This window comes from Pelecanus crispus, chromosome 2 (assembly GCF_030463565.1).
Source record: "Pelecanus crispus isolate bPelCri1 chromosome 2, bPelCri1.pri, whole genome shotgun sequence".
Classification (NCBI taxonomy): domain Eukaryota; kingdom Metazoa; phylum Chordata; class Aves; order Pelecaniformes; family Pelecanidae; genus Pelecanus; species Pelecanus crispus.
The window spans coordinates 143,072,200-143,082,662 of record NC_134644.1 but is presented as its reverse complement, the minus strand read 5'-3'; positions in this window follow the sequence as shown (position 1 = coordinate 143,082,662).

The following is a 10,463-nucleotide window of genomic DNA, read 5'->3' as shown; positions in this document are numbered from 1 at the left end:
TGGAAGAGAGGAGCAGGTAACACGCCGGCGGTGGGAGCAACACGGGCTGGGCGAGAGGCGTGGGGCTGGAAAAGTCCTCAGCTTCTCAGCCCCTTCGGCGGGCAAGGGTCGGGGTTTTTCTCCCCAGCAATTTGCTCAGATACGGAAGGTAGCTGCTCACCTACCTCGCAGGATTCTGGTGTGGCTAATTAGTCAATATTTGCACAGCTCTGTGAAAACGCTTTAGAAGTGCCAATTATGAATTATAATTATCTTGTGAAGATGACTGGGAGTCCACGTCTGCATGTTGATTCAGGCCATGGGAGCAAGCGTTTCAAATAACAGCTCTTATTTAAATGTCTTACCTATTCCTTATCTCTTGTTGTGTGCGTTTTTTTTAAGGATGATGAGAAACATTAGTTTACCCTCAGGAAAGACCAGGTCTGACTGTTTTTGATAATGAGTTATGTACTTAGTCACAGTAGGTAAATTTACAAACCAAGCAGGACACACTCAGAGATCGATTCTGTCTGTTCGGCAGATGGTTTTACACAATAGGCATCAGGACAAGCCTGCTGAGACTTTAAAACAAATACTTCTAAGTAACATTGCCATAAGCCTGTTAATACAGTGGCAATTCCTGTTTTAAACTGCAGAGCTCCTACTTTATTTATATCCCATCTATTTACCAAAGTATAATAGATTTACTCTGGGAAGAGACTAAATCTCAGCACTTTTACACTGAAGGCTGACATTTAAGTTTCAGCTTACTTCACAGAATAGTAACTAATGCTTAGCACTAACTGCAGGACACTTAGTTATTTTATTCATAGCAGCACACCAGTATTAAAGACAGAGCAAGAATAGCCTACAAAAGAAGTCTATGATTTGACTTGCACTTTTTGATATTCCTGGAAACTTTCCGTTGCAGCAAGAATGCTTTTGTATTTTTCTTAAGGTCTCTGCATTTTCTTGTAACTTAATAAATGTTGCTGGTCTCTTTAACTGGATAATAAAAGGCTTTATTATTTACTCTACTTCTATGTAAATTAGTTGGGCAAATAGTTGCCTGTAATGAAGGTTTAATATTTTAGCGTGTAGATGTGTATTTTAGTGTTGCATTAAATAAAAAGAAACCTAGAGTTGCCCATAATTCCACAGAGGGGACACCGTTCTCCCTGCAGTTATTATACAAGACTGACTGGGAGCAGAATTGGGACAAAAGTTCCCTGCATACCTATCTCTTTGCAGTAACATAAAATTTTAATGGCGAAAAATTACGGGGAAATGAACACTTTGTTTAAAAATGTTCATGAAGGGAGAAGAACTTTTTTTTTTCTGAATATGGATGTTTTGACGATTGTTTGCTAATCTTACGCTTACACATGCACTCTGTAGCTGCAAAGGGACATTTAACACAATGTTAATATGAGCCCACACATTGATGCACCAGCAGAGGGGTCTTAAATACTCATACGTGACTAGATTCATGTAGTTTTATTTGCTGCTTTTCTTCTCTACCTGGAGTTCTGAGCACCATCAGATAATTAAACATTATAGGGTCTGTGGTAGTAAAACGTTTCTGAAAACCTGGACATTCATTTTTTGTTGTGCCAGCTGGAAGGTGTGTGATGCTCTGGCGTTGTTCTGCTTGGAGAAAAGTGTTCTTTTGATATTAGACTAAAATGTTTCATCCCTGCATAAATCCTTACAGCTTTCTGAGAAGGATTTGGTGCTAAGAGCATTCAGCCCTTGTGTAGGAAATGATTGTAGAGGAGGATGCTTGTATCTGTGTAACAATTAAGTGTGACGTTACTGGTATGAGATTCCACTGCAAATGAAAACTCCTAAATTTAGGCAAGTACCTGCATGGCACCTTCAGGCCCCCTTATAGTCAGTGGAGATCAGGACCCCCTTCAGCTGCCCACCCAGGAGCAGCTGGTGCCATTTGAGATGCCCTGGGATATTTTTCATAGTCTCAAATCGCTATTTGAGAAGCATGAGAGTTTTCTATAGGTCCTGTGCCACATCTGCCAACCACATCCAGATGCAGGTTTCATCTGCCTAAAGAGAGGGCATTGAATGCTGTTTTAAATGCCATAGGCTATGCCCCTTGGGCTCCAGCTGCCTCTCCAGAAGGCCACAAATCTCCTGTAGTTCCTGCGTGAAGTTGTCCATCTCCGTGGACATATCCGCATAGACGTTCAGATAGCTTGGATGACCTCAGGCAACTCAAGTGGCCCTAGCTGCCTGCATTTAGGCAACTAAATGGCACCCCTGTGGGCTGGTCAGCTGCATCCATTGCCTGGTAGCCCCTGGGAACGCAGGAGGCTCAGACACATCCCTCACATGTAGACACACTCGGGTATCTCACAGATGTCACATGTGTGACATTTCACTGAGCCTGCAGTGCCGCCTGGGACTTTGTTGATAGAAAAGGAAAGAACTATGGAAGGGCTGAGAGGAAGAAAGGAGAGAAAACTGTAGTTGCTGCCCATGTTACTGCTCTGCTGTGCTCTGTAACTCAGCCGGTGGGACACACTGTGGATTTGACCCATGGTCTCCCAGTTCTCCAGCCTCATCTGCAGAGCCACGGAACAGCGATGTGGGCAATCAAGCCAAGTCAGAAAGCTGCACCAGGGGGAAATCAGTGTCCCTGAGGCTGATCGCTGGGCGGCACCACCACAGTGGGATAAACTGGGCATCCTGAAATGGGTCAAATGACTGTCCTCCTGAGACAGCAGTAGGTATTCTATAGTAACTAGCTTGTTTTCTCCATCCATTTGGGCTGACCTTTGAATTTTCCATCATCATTTTGCCTTTTCCTTGCCTTTGCTTCACCTGCATTTGCCAGCAGTGCTGTCTTTGCCTATTAGCAGTTGTGTACCAGCTGCTGTGCTTTTTCTGGCAGTTTCTGTGCAGATTTTGCTTGCTTTTTTTCCCCAAACCTTTTTGGTGCACGTCAGCATTTTATCTGTTTGCATGCACTAGGGAATGATAGGAGCCATGATCTATTTGGGTCAGTGCATGCCTGTGTGTAACCATTCCAAAATGAGGGATTTTCTAAGAATAAATTCTCCCACACCAATCTAGTTCTCATTCTTGCCCACATAATATCTGTTAGCTCCCTTCTGCTATTTTTAGACTTGTGAAACTGGGGTAAAGAGAGCAATGAGTCTTTCGGTTGTTTTTGCTTTCTTCCAGCCAAACTCAGTCTTGCGTTTTTTCCTGTTAGTTGAATAACTCATGGAAATACATAGCAAATCAAGTAGTTTAGCAGCTGCCCCAAAGTAAGGTCTACAGTCGTGTTACAAGTTAGCTGAAAATTTGAAAAGGATTCTCTAAAAGCATGGCACGGTTGTTTTTCTGACAGTAGCACTTCAATTTGATACTGCGTCTAAGTAAATGCAGAGCTGGATGACCTCTGCTCTTCAGGCAGTTAGCCAGCTGTTCATCGTAGTTGAGAAAGTCTTTCAACAAAAGGAAAAATTAATTTACTCTTGCTGCCATCAAAATAACCTGTGTTTCAGCTTTCAATAACTAATGGTCACCATCTTGATTTGTGAATGGTTTCTTCGAAAACTGTCCTATTAAACTGCTCCCTTCAGCAGAATCTGATTGCTTTACAATAAAACTGTCTCCCTAAGCGATGGGAAAGAACAAAAAGAGGTTTGTTCACCATATAGTGTTAGGTTATCCTTTAAAATGAGCCACGTTCAGGAGGGTATTACAGCAGGCCTGAGCATGGCAAATTTCTCAAAGAATAAAGATAAAGCAGATGAAATCCAGACTTCTCGGTGAAGGAAAATTAGACCTGAACAGGGTATTATAACAGTGATGTAATGGTAAACTGTAAAAGGTAACTAGCTGTTGAAATTGCTGAGGGGACGGGGGGGGTGTATTGTAGCTGCTCAAATTCTTGAGCTGACGTCTCATTATCACTTACATGTTTGTGTCTTGTAAGTCACTTAATGTTATTTCTCACATTTTAGGTAAGCAGTCCTATTACTTCATTCCTATCATTTCATTCTCATTCTGAGAGAGCGTTTTCAGGTATTTCTTCTCATCTGCCCTTTGTATTTCTGACATGCCCTGCCTTTTCTCACCACTTGGGCATCCTAATATTAGCAGGCCATAACCAAAGTAATCAATAGATGCTGATGTCAGTACTGGTAATTTTATAAGGAGTTTGTGTGAGTATGTTGGATTGGTATGTTATTATAGAAAAAGAATTCAGGTGGGAAGAACTGCTAAAACAAAAATGTTGCCCAGGGTGAGAAATACTCAGCTAATGGCAAGGGTGACGGTGCCCTGCTAGAAGGACCAAGCCTTGAGGTGGGTGGAGAACCGATGGCAGCTCATGGAGCCGTGGGGCAGAAGTCAGCCGCGGCAACACCGGCGTCGCCTCCGGGAAGGAGGCGGCAGCGGCGGAAGGAGGAGTGAGGCTCCGTGGGTGGCAGAGGGTGGGTGAAGGTACCAGAAGGAGCCAAGACGACAGAGGTGGAGGCTTCCTGGCCGTGCAGGAGCGGAGGCAGCAGCTGCCTTGGTGGTGTGCGTGCACGTGGACGTGGGCTCAGGCTTCTGGTGCGTGCGTGTGTGCAGGCTGTGGGCACATCTGCACCGCTGAAAGACTTCTCAGCTGCTGCGTGAGTGAGGCGTGCTTACTACTGACCGGTCATACAAAGGTTTTGAGCTTGCTGTCTGCTCCTCCCCTCGTACATGACCAGTGTAAGACTGCTCTTCTTCTTACCTGGTCTGTTTTGAGTGTCTCTCCTGCCCCTGGAGAGCAATTATCCTGTATCCAGTATGGGTTTTCATCAAATTCCGGTCTTATTCTTCTCCTTCAAAACCTTAACAGGACCAAGTTCTGTGGGGAAAAAGTAATGATTTGGGTCAGCACAAAACCAAAACCTGGAAGGAGAAAAGCCAGGCTGGTTATTGATTGTGTGATGTGATCCTCTGCTTGTCCTGCCTACCAGCAAGTGCTTCTCTGTCATCATGCTTTGGCAGGTCTTAACTCAAAGTAGTAGCAAAGCTTCCTGCAGCAGGCATGATGTATTTATCCATCTCTCTGCAGTGCTACCCATATTGTAGCGCTTCCTGCTAAAATAGTGCCAATGATAGTAACACGGGAAGGCACAGAGGCAGGGGAAGTCTCGCAGCATTAGTGATGCCTAAATTGCAGAAAAACTGATGCCAACAGGCAGCAAAAAGAACAGACTGGAGGAAAGGGAAAAAAGGATTTTTTTTTTTTTTTTTATTCAGCAAATTCAAGTTTACAAGCTACAGGCCAAATTCTGTCTTCTGATTCTTGCTTAGGTGCAAGAGGGGTGTATTTTTATTAGGGATCATGATTTATTCATGTTGAGGAAATGTTCTGTTTATACCAAGTTCAGATGCAAAGCGGTAGTTGGTAGATGACATTCAGGCTGGAGATTTCCCTTAAAATGACATGAGAAAGTATTTATTTTCTGAAGTCCATTTCCCTTCACAGATAGTTTCCTACCGTTAAATATCCAGCAGTCAGGAGAAAGAGCCCAAAACTGTGACAGGCAACTGCATTTGCTGGATATGTAAATGCAATATTCATACATAGCTTTATGGAGGGTTTCTTTTCCACAGAGTATGAACCAAACATCTCAATTAAATTGAGAAGGGGAAGACCTGGTTTTCATTAGCTGTGAAGACTTTCAGAATTACATTAGTTGCAGTTCATTAGATCTTATAATCGTATTTGCTGTGTGTCATGATGAGAAAGTGAGGGGTTTGGGTGTGCATGGGGGGAACCCAGTTCGCAGATCGTTCCCGTGGGACCTCTGATTAGCTTCTACTGCCTTAGTCCATCAGGATCAAGCCCTGAGCTTTATAGTTCCCTCTCCACAGCAGGAGAGCTGTGGAGATAAAATGCACCACGTGCCAGGACGGTGGTATGGGGGGCAGGAAGCACTTTGGTTTATTTTGCCTTGCTACGCCATGCTGCTCCAGCTGGCAAGCAGGCAGCACCAGTGCCTCGGTGGGGAAGTGAAGCCGCAGGATATGCTGGACTGTCACAAGCAAGTGGTGTTTTCATTTGCCCCAGCTCTGCTTCCAATTGAAAGGACAGGGTGACATGATAATGCTAGTCTCAGAGAGAAATTGCAATGGAATGGTGCAACAAACGTGAGGTCATGAAAAGACCTGGTCTGTCAGTGCTGCTCCTGCCACGCAAAGGCTTAGGCACATTTTCTGTTCTGATGTGTCAACCAAGAAAGTCAACTCAAAGGAGTGTGTTGGAAGACAAGAATTTGAACCATGTCTGTTGCACATCTCCTTTCCCAGACGATCACCGCACATTAACCTCCCGTGCTTTTGTCCATGATTTATAGGCACCTCCTATCCTAATTCTAGGTGTCTGAAAGCTTACTGGTCTGTAAGAGGAGACTAGGTATGACCAGCTTTGAAGGTCATACCTAGTCTCCTCTACATTTGAAGGTACCCCTCTCTCCACAGGCAGAAGTTAGTCTTTACTGACCACACAGAGCATACAGGCAGCCAGTTTAGATTATTTTTAGATGACTGAAGTTAAGGCAGCACCTCCCCTCAAGGACCACGTGGCTTTGTTTCCAACTCGAAGGAGAAAAGGAAGATTATGTAGATGCGGCACTGGCTGGGGACACCAGGTATCTGGGATCAGTTCTCATCTCTGCCACAGAGCTCTTCAAAAACCGGCAAATCCTTCTCTGTCTTGGACATTTTTTTCATTAAAAGGAAGTTATTTACACAGGGATTCTTGCACGTGCTGCCTTGGTCATATGTAGGTAAAACATAAACTCTTCAGGACAGGGACTGTCTCCAGCAATGAAGAAGGCTCTACATATATGCACCAAATATTTAAGAAAAGTTTACATTCCTAATGAAATACAAATGCTAAAAAGTTAAAAATCACTTTATTGAATCAATTAGACTGAATAACAAGAAATTTGAGCTTGAAATAGCTCTTCACCTTTACAAAGCACATGACAAGATCAACACTGTTTTCTTAGAATTGGTCTGTCACAAAGTTGAATGACTGACTTCTGCCTCTCTTGCTGTGGGATATTACACAGCTCAAGTCTCACTAATTCCTTTTGCTTCAAGATTGTTTAATCTCAAATATAACAGGCCCTTCTGATGTAATTTGTGCTCTACCTCCAACAACCATCACTTAGCTTCCCTGGAACACTCCTGTCTTCCAGACTTTTATATCTATAGATTATATGCTAGTGTTAATCCTCAGTAATCTGGGCTTTTTTAAGATTTAAAATTCTTTTGATTACGTTTTTCAAAATTGGAATGCTTCTGGTATGCTTCATTTTGGGGTGGTCTCACTCAAGGCACATTAAAAGGCTGTAATGTCCTCACAGTTGAATACAAGGCATTTTTTAAAAATTCTCAGTTTAGGTAATTTCACTGTAAGTACTAAAATTTTAGCAATCTAGAAGTTAAGTATCAGTGGAGGTCATTTAGTCTTCTCCTGTCATGAGAACAGAGGTGAGATCTCTTAGGTGGGATCCCACAGATAGCATCTGGGTGAATAGAAGCCTGTTTTCAGAGATGTAAACATACAGAAGTTGAATCCCACTCTAAGTAGGAGTCTTGTTTTTTTAAAAAAATCTTCTTCAGCAGCAGCATTTCATTGGGGATAATCAGAGCAGTGTGTTTTGCTGCTGCATATTTTGCAGTCTTCGTATTTTTATAAGTTCAGGGTCTTTTGGAAATTGGAAGTAGCCTCTGGAAAAGTTCTATCTATCCATTGTGTTTCGTGGGCCCAATTCAAACACTTTGAGAACAAGTATGATTGCCATGGCTTTTAGAGGTCTTTTAGGTCAGATGAGAGAGAAAATCTCTGTGTGCACCCCCTTCCCAGGCTTGGGGCAATTTTTCTGTTTCCATTATTATTACCTGAGTTTGCAAAAGGTTTGTTTGAAATGTTGCTGCACTGCAAACACTGAAAGGGAACTTGGCGTGGTAGAATTATATAAACAGCAAAGTGCAATTATAAACAGGCTGTGTTTAATATAAAATAGCATCTAGTTCCAGGAACAGCAAAACTATCAGGAGCAGTTGTGTCAGAGCTGAAAAACACTTCACAAAGACAGCTTTCATTTCTGTATGCTCTAAAGTATGCAGTAATCGTGGTCTAATTACCTCACTGCAGCCAGAAAGCAATATGGGATATTGTGGGGGTGTGGGAAAGAGAATAATATGCTACAATTAAGCTGTAATCTTTGGCATGGTCACTCATCAGATAAAGCTTTTCTGCTGTCGCTTTCGAGACAGTCATTATTTGGCTGCTAAAGCCTGGGGAAAATCTGTGGTGGTGTTCCGGGGAGCTGTTTCACAGAGGCTTCATTATCGGTTTCTTCCTCAGCAGCTGGCCAAGCCCGGCCGATGCTCTGCGTTTGCAAGCTGTGTCCGCAGTGCTCCGCTTTTCCCTGCTTGTGCTGGGCGGGTTTTGTACTGCTGGTAGTAAAATGAGGGCAACGTTATTACCCACTGTGGAATGAATCTGTGAGCTCTTAAGTTACTGGTTTAAAAACCTGTTTGCTCAGGGCCTGATTTATAATGGAAGCTACCTTTGGCGGAGATTTGCGAGCATGTGGTTTATACACAGAAAGACCTTGTGAATGTGGGAAATAAATGTGCTAGCTACGTGACAAGTTAGGTGCATAATTATGCACATGTATTAACCCCGGGATGCAGCCTGTTTCACTGGGACATAATCACGTTCACATGCAATTATGCTCACCTTCCTTTGAAAATCTAGTTTTACAGTCTGCTAGAAAACCTTGCTAGTGACATCTCTTATTTTCTAAAATGCTCCACCATTTTAATAGAAGCTATTCCGCCACCTTGAAGCAAGCTCTTGAATTCACACGGTTAATTGTTCATACAACTTTCCTGATTCTTCCTACTTTCCTAGATGTCTTTCCGGGGAGGAGAGGCAGCCTGCGATACAGGATCGTGTGGAATAGCTAAAGTTCTAGTAGGAATAGAGAGGAAAGCGTGGAATATGTTGAATATGTTTGAATATGTTGACCTTGAGGTGTCGTGGTCTGACAAGGCATGAATGAATTGATTGGAGTATGAAAGCAGATTGCAGTGTAGATCATCATTTACTACTGCAAAAAGCCTTTTTAAATTTTTCTGCAGTGCCACAGATAGATGGTTTCAGAGAGGCTTGGTTTCTCTTTAGGAGATGTTCAGACTTAGGAAGGGGTTAAAAGTGACTGGTGGTTTGGGACTGTTTGGTTTTGTCTTAGATCTGTTTTTGCGTTATAGAGCACACACATCCTTTGATAAGCCAGCTATGATTTCTGTAAAAGTAGATACAGTGGGAAATTAGATCAGAACCTCATCATTCTGCTGCTTCACAAAGCAGAAACGTGAACTATTTTGAAGGCTCACGGCATGCAGAGTCCCTGCAAGGCTCATCGGACAGCCTGCAACAGCAGTGCAGTCCACGTCAGTAATTCCTTCCAGCATCAGGCTTTCAGGACCAGGCCTTAATTATGTGCACATCTGGTCTCCTGCAGCAGTTCTTCACTGCTTGGAATAAGACGTGTCTGTCTTGAACTGTTCTTGTTGAATGGGTGCTCCCAAGTCAAGCAGCTCAAACACAATTGCACCACAAGAACTTTAATCTGTTGTAGGAAAGGATTTGTCCTGATTTAGTGCACGAGAACCCCAAAAGTGAAATGCAGTAGATACTGCATGAGAAAGGTGATCTTGGTCTTAAGGTTTGTGTAGTTCAGTACTGGATCTACATATAAACAGCTAGAAGCTGAAACAAGGCAACGCAGATGCAGAAGCAGTAACACAAATTGGTCTTACAATGTTTTTACAGTGTGTTTGGAGAAAACTCACAATCTTGATTCTGGTGACACTGTGGTGTTAGGAGAGGTTCTCCCAAGCAGGATCTCAGTCCAGACAGCTGTCCTGTCACTTCTCTCCAGAAGCATTTAATTGCAATTGATCTTATGCACCTAGCACCAATTTAAAGCAAGGATAATGTTTGTGTCTTCAGGCTGTTCCACAGTATCATCTATTTTAATGTAGCAATGCCTGAGAATTATCTGAATTTTGATAAAATTTCAACATCTTATATGTACTTTATTAGGTACTTGTGCATGCTTATTGCTATTTTGATATCTTAATATAGTTTTTGTCACCTATAACAGAGGTGATTGCCCCAGGCAGCAAAGAGAACTGGGAACTGGGAGAGAGACAGGAGGTGGTGAGAGGACCTGGAGTGGGTAAAGCTGGGCAAGTCCTGTGGTGGAGGAGTGCTGAGAGAGGAGAAGGAGCTCTAGCACAGGGGGATTGAGGTCAAAAGAACCCACTGTTACCAGATTCTCAGTCTGAGATACGAAGGATCTGGCTTTACCAAGTTAGAACAGCCTGAAGCATAATTTTGGCTGCAGTCAAAAGGCTCTTTCCCAAACAAGTCCCAAGCACCACTCAGG